Raw genomic sequence first — 6,622 nt, 5'->3', positions numbered from 1 at the left:
TTCCAATACTATAGCAAGATGCCATACCAGCATCTAGATGCTATAGTATTTGGTACATATAGGTTTAGTATTGATATTGCTTCATTGTCTATGGTACCTTTTAACATAATATAGTTTCCCTCTTTGTCTCTTTTAATTAAATCTATTTTAGCTTTAACTTTTTCTGAGCCCATGATTGCTACCCAATTTTTTTTTTGCATTGGCTGAAACATAATAAATTCTACTCTAGCCCTTTATTTTAACTCTTTCTGTATCTCTCATTTTAAAGATGTTTCTTATAAGCACTATATTGTCGGATTCTGATTTTTAATCCATTCTGCTGTCCGTTTCCATTTTATAGGTAAGTTCATCCCATTCACATTCAAAGCCAATGTGTTCTTTACTCCTTTCCCTCTATACTATCTTACTTGACAATCTCATCATCTCCTAGGAGTTTAATTATCAATATCTCAGTGATCCCCAAATTTATATATAGTCAATCTCTGATACCTTCACAACAATGACCCTTTCCCTCCAGTAACACGGTTACCACCATTATTCAGGCAGGCTCTCATCACCTCTTTCCTGGACTATTGCAAGAACCTGCTGGTTGGTCTCTCTGTTTTGATCCTTGAAGTGCAGGTCTGACCTTGTCATCCCCTCCTCCCATTCTACCAATTCCAGTGGCTCTCTATTATATCCAGGAGCAAATATGAAATCCTGTTTAACATTTAAAGTCTTTCACACCTTGTCCCCTTACTACCCTTCCAATCTTCTTTCACTTTATTCCTCTCTACAAACTATACAATTCAGCTACGCTGGACGACTTGTTTTTCCTCATACATAACCCTCCATCTACCATCTTCATGCCTTCCCACTGACTATCCCTCATACCTGGAATGCTCTTCTTCCTCAATTCTACCTCCTAGGTTATTTGACTTCCTTCAAAGACTTAACTCAAATGCTACTTCCTCCAGGACTCTCCTGGACTCCCCTATCCTCAACTGCAATACTGCTATGGCAACAGTGATACAACACCGCCCCCCCAAAAAAACCCAACAACCACCCAGAAGGGGCATTATAACATTTGAAAAAATAAACAGATGCAAATAGAAGGAAATTCAGAAGGAAGCACTGGCAAGCTTTGAAAGTATGGGTAGAATTCACTATCCAGTTAAAAAAAACAAGTGGTTGGAATAAAGATTTACAGTTTCATGTGAAATCCTTTTGTGTTGTGTGTTCTGTATGTATAGAAATGCTTTCTTTTGGTATAAAAAAAATCTAAAAAAAATTGTGGCTCCAACTGAAGCTCCTCAAAAGAGAATGAAACAGCCACAAAACTCTTAGATTAACTGAAAATCTTAATTTTTAAAAAGGAAGAATTAAAAAGTGAAATTCAGACTTTTAAAGAATTACAAGAGAGAATCAATTTGAATGGGTGGAACATTTTAACAAAGTAGTACGTACCCTGATAAATAGGTGGAACTAAAAATGCAGAATATACAAAATGAAATGTTAGAGCAAGGCCAAATGATGGAAAAATTAAACAAACTGGTTCTTGGTTCTTAATAAACCAAGATAATTGACTCTGAAGACAAAGCTCAGCTAGACAACCTGGAGAGCATTGGCCCCCAAGAAAAATATAGGTAAATAAAAAATTTGACTCTTATATTTTAGGAAATCGTGCAAGAAAACTGCCTGGAAGTCTTGGAAGTAGAGGGGAAAATACAAATTGAAAAAATGTACAGGATAGTCACAGAAAAGAACCCCAAGTTTAACTTATCCAGAAATCTAGTCAAAACCCAGAGCTTCAAGGTAAAAGCACCTCCAGTACCACAGAAACTTGCGGAGCAGTAAGAAGACACCTCATATATCAAGGAACATAAGTTCAAATCACCACGGTTAAAAATTAACAATGAGAAATGAAAGAAATTGCTAGAATATACTAAGGTGACAGATTTAAGATACAGATATATCCATATCTACATATATCTAGGTAACTACATTTATAGCTATCTATATGTATAAAATGTATATTATATGCACAATGTATATTATATATAAGACATTATAAATATAGCTAATGTCTATATTATTATAATATAGATAGATTTCTTGGACATGGACAATGTGGGAATTTCTTCCACTTGACTATTTGTATTTGTTATAAGGATATTAATAAAGGTACCAGTATGAAAAAGAAATAACATTTTCTTAAGTGAAAAATAAATCTTAAAACAAACAAAAATATGACACACCAAAAAGCTAGATAAAATAGATTGCTCTCAGAATAACATTCTTCAAAGCTGAGTATAAGATGAATTTTCAACAAAATTAAAAACATCTCCCTCTTACCAGACATCAGAGAGCTCAAAAGGGTAGGTGCCATAAGAACTCTTCTCCCCAAAACCTTTCTACCAATGATTCCTTCCTTTTTCTCCCTCCCAATGGACATTCCCCAATCCTTGTCCCTTTGGAGAACTAAGGGGTCCTGCTCCTTTCCCCATCTTCCCAATGGTTATGAGATGGGCCTCTTGACCTCACCCCACTACTAAGAGGTGGGCACTTACATCACTTGGATGATTGCAGAATCATTGGCTACAGTCATTCCAGTAAAATGGAGGGCCACTGAGCTATGTGGGCTGCCATTTCACTATGCCCTCCAGACTCCCCAAGATGTTGCCATATAGCGTGCCAACAAAGGCTCCCTGAATCCTGCCATCTGCCCTTCTGAGGCATCTTAAAAATCACTGAGTCTTTCCAACTGCCCTGCAGCTGACATCTCCTGCATGTGTGTCCCTTCCCAATTAGAACTAGAGCTCCTTCAAAGCAGGGCCCATCTCACTTTTTTATTTGCATCCCCAATGCTTAGCATTGCTTAATAAATGCTTTTTCATTCATTCGTTCCAAGTGTTTTTCTTGAGAAAATTAGATCTGAAAAAAGCTTTTGAAACACACACAAAGGTAAAAAGATAAAGAAGTCCCAATAACCTGAAAAAGACATGCAGTAGTTCTCAAACTTTTTGGTCTCAGGACTCCTTTACACTCTTAAAAGTTATTGAAGACCCCAAAGAGCTTTTGTTTATGTGGGTTACATCTATCATTATTTACTATACTAGAAATAAAAACTGATAACATTTAAAAATATTTACTCATTTATTAAAATAATAGTAAACATGTTAACATAGACTTTAAAAATATATATTTTTCATAACAAAAAAAAAATACATGTAGTGATGAGTGGCAGTGTTTTATATATTTTTTCCAATCTCTTTAATGTCTGACCTAATAGCATATAGATGGATTCTCATATCTGCTTTTGAATTCAATCTGTTGCAATATGTTTTGGTTGAAGAATATGAAGAAAATCTATTCTCACACAGACATGTAGTTGAAAAAAGAAAGGATATTTTAATAGGCAAATAACATCTTATCATTATTATAAAAATACTTTCAACCTTGAAGATCTCCTGAAAGGGTCTTGGAAAATCCCAGAGGTTGAAGGATCACACTTTGAGAACTGCTGGAGCTAGGTGATGACCTTGTTTACATGATTCAAGGTAGGAGACAACTGTATCTTGGATGTCCCATTTTATCTATAAATTATTCAATGAACAATGGAAAAAGAGATAAGAGCTTAGAGGATCAAAAAGAAATACCCAAGAAAAAAAGAAAGATGACAGGACTGAGTATTTCTCATGTGAATGGTGGGAGTGTGGGGTTGGGTGGTAGGGAGGTGGAGAGCAGTAGTACCACATTATCTGTTCTAGTTAGAGCAGCCCAGTGGGTTGCCCTGTCCACTTCTGGAGAAACGTGTTTACTTCTGAGGGACTTGTTTTGGATAATGAAGCAAATGCTGGGTAGTTCTTTAGTTCTCCACCCCATGAAAACTAAGGAATAGGGGAGGAGGGCAGGGAAGATGGCTGCATTGAATAGGATTGGCCACCAAAGTCTGATAGAGTGACACCTACTCTGTAGATGTCTTTCTACTCCATTCTATTGATGTGAAGATTTTTCAAAGCTTTCACTAAAGGGAATAGAAAGCTATATTTCTTCCACCCTGGCATGGCAGTTGTAAGCTCATAGAAGCTGAAAGATTGTTGGCTTTTAGACTGTCCTGAGACTGGATTGCCTCTTCTGATCAAAAGCCCTGGTTGCCTTGTCTGCTTTATGCTTTTTGCCTGAGATGACTTTGTTTCCGTGATTTAAGGTGGCAGTCCTGAGATGGACATTTGTAGCTTTGAAGGAAATCTTGTGAGTAGCAGAGGTTGACCACTCCCAGATTCTCAGTATTATGCTGCCTGCACTTTGGGAGGAGCTCCCAGAAACTTTTTGGAAGGTGACAGCTGGCAGAAGGATGAGCCCAACCCTGCTCTGGCTTGCCAAAAGGCATGAAACTCATGGATTTGTTGGAATAGGGCAAAGCTGAGATGAAGATAAAATGCCAATTTAACGATCACACAAAATGTTTGATCTTTATGGTTTAGGTATCAGTCTCCTGGGAGAGGGCATTAGTTGTTATGTCATTGCTTGTTTAAGCCAATATGTGTTTGTGAGTCTTTTGTGTTTAGCATTTCCCCTGTATGGAAGAAATAACCGTTTTATTTACATTGTACATAGAGTACCTTTCACCCTACCTATTTTTGGAGAGACTCTAGATGTAGGCTGAATGTAAGCTTCCTCCCTAGGCCTTTGGGGTAAAGGTATAAAGAGCCAGGAAAGTGACCCCTCACTTAGAGACCAGTTTCCCCCAAGACTGAATCCAGTCTTTACGTGTGCATATGAAAGTGGTCTTGTATGAAGAGAGAGGGCAAGTGTCCCAACAGGAGTTATCATTACACAAAAATTAGTTGAACAGAGGAACATGTTGAGGGGACAGGGACTCATAAAGCACAGTCCTTCCATGGTTATGGGTTACCCTTCCCTGGTGGCCTTCAAGCAAGGGTTGGATGACTACTTATAACGTATGTTACAGGATTGATTTTTAAGGTTTGAGTTAAACTGGATGGCTGTCAAGGTAACTTCTGACTCTAAATTCTGTAATTTTGTGAAATCTCCAGATTTGGTCTAGTTGACTATAGGGTGGAGGCTTCAAAGGTGCTCCAATAATACTCAGGGATCAGGTAGGGACTTATGTCTCAGGGTGGAAGAACAGAAGAAGCAAAAGAAAGAATAGAATTGAAGATTGTGCAAACTTCATTCTCACTGCTTCAGCATTACCCCACTATAGTAGAGGAAAAGACTGATGACATGGGACTCTTTTAGGCTCAGGGATCTGATTTCTTTTCCTTTGAGTATTTAGCTTATTAATTTTCCTGCCCTTCTACAATACCCTTTGTAGACCTATAAGTGTTACTGGGAAGTCAGAAGAGCTCTTTTGAATTTCATTCTCAGTAGTTTTTATAGAATTTCCTGGTGCTTTAATATTATTTCCCCAGTGAGCATTTATTAGGACATTTGGCTTCTTATTCTTCAGGCACCCTAGATTTGCTAAGGCAGCTAAGAATCTATCCTTTGCTAATTGAGTAACTTCTTCCAATGTTGGGTTTCCTTTCTTGTTTTTAATCTCCACCCCTCTACCCCCCAAACCAAAAAACCCCTGCCCTCCAAATCTCCCACTCTCATTGCCATGCCTCTCTTTACCACTACCCCATCCAGTTCAAGGGCTCCTCAAGTGCACTGGGGGTTCAGTAGTGTAGGGTACAGCACACACTTATGAGATCATCTGGATCAGTTTCCTCTTTTTATAGATGAGGAAAATGAGGCCCAGGTACTTTGAGTGGATTGACCACGGTTACATAATTAATGACAGAAGTAGGACTATGGTTCAGATCTCCTAATTTCAAGGTCAGTCGTCTATAGTCAGAATATTCACATTAGAGGAAACACAAATGTAAAGTTATGCAGCAAAGAAAATCTTCCCAATTTTTGTTCCATCACACAAACCTGTGGGAAACTTGCCTATTTTGAGTTGTACTACCATTGTCTTTAGCCAGCAAGGAATTAGTCCAACAAAACATTATCTAGTGTTCTGATGCACTACCAAGAAGCATATGACTATGTATGGATATAGTAGAGGGAGTACCTGACTTTTTGATAAACCCCAACCTGGATATTATTGTCTAAGTCTAACTCCAGGACCTCCACCTTATCTCAAAGCTTTTCCTGACAACCACAGTTCACAGTGATTACTCTTTCTTTGAACGGAAATGTAGTATTGATATAGTAGTAGGATCACTGGACTTGGGATCAATGGTCATGGGTTCTAGTCTTAGTTTTGCTACCGACTGTATAATTCTATATCTTACAGAGATGAATCTAAATACTCCCCAGTTGCTTTAAGAGTCCAAGTACTGTAGCCTTTACTGACTTCCAATTAATGGAAGTTACTATTCATTCACCTTTTGAATGTCTATGTCCTGTCATACATTATATTTCTTTGTATCTCTGGTACAACGTCAGAATGGAAGGATGCGGGTGGGGTGGGAATTGTACTTGGTTTCCTCTGCCAACTTCCCCACCTAGTTAGAGCAAAGGGAGAGCCTGGGCTAGAGATTCTGCAAGTTCATTCTGTGTAAATGGGTAGGGTGGATAGTCTCTATTAGGTAATATCTACTAAGAAGCATATTGTTTTTATCGAGAT

This window comes from Trichosurus vulpecula, chromosome 7 (genome assembly GCF_011100635.1).
Source record: "Trichosurus vulpecula isolate mTriVul1 chromosome 7, mTriVul1.pri, whole genome shotgun sequence".
Classification (NCBI taxonomy): domain Eukaryota; kingdom Metazoa; phylum Chordata; class Mammalia; order Diprotodontia; family Phalangeridae; genus Trichosurus; species Trichosurus vulpecula.
Note: the sequence above shows the minus strand (reverse complement) of the source record.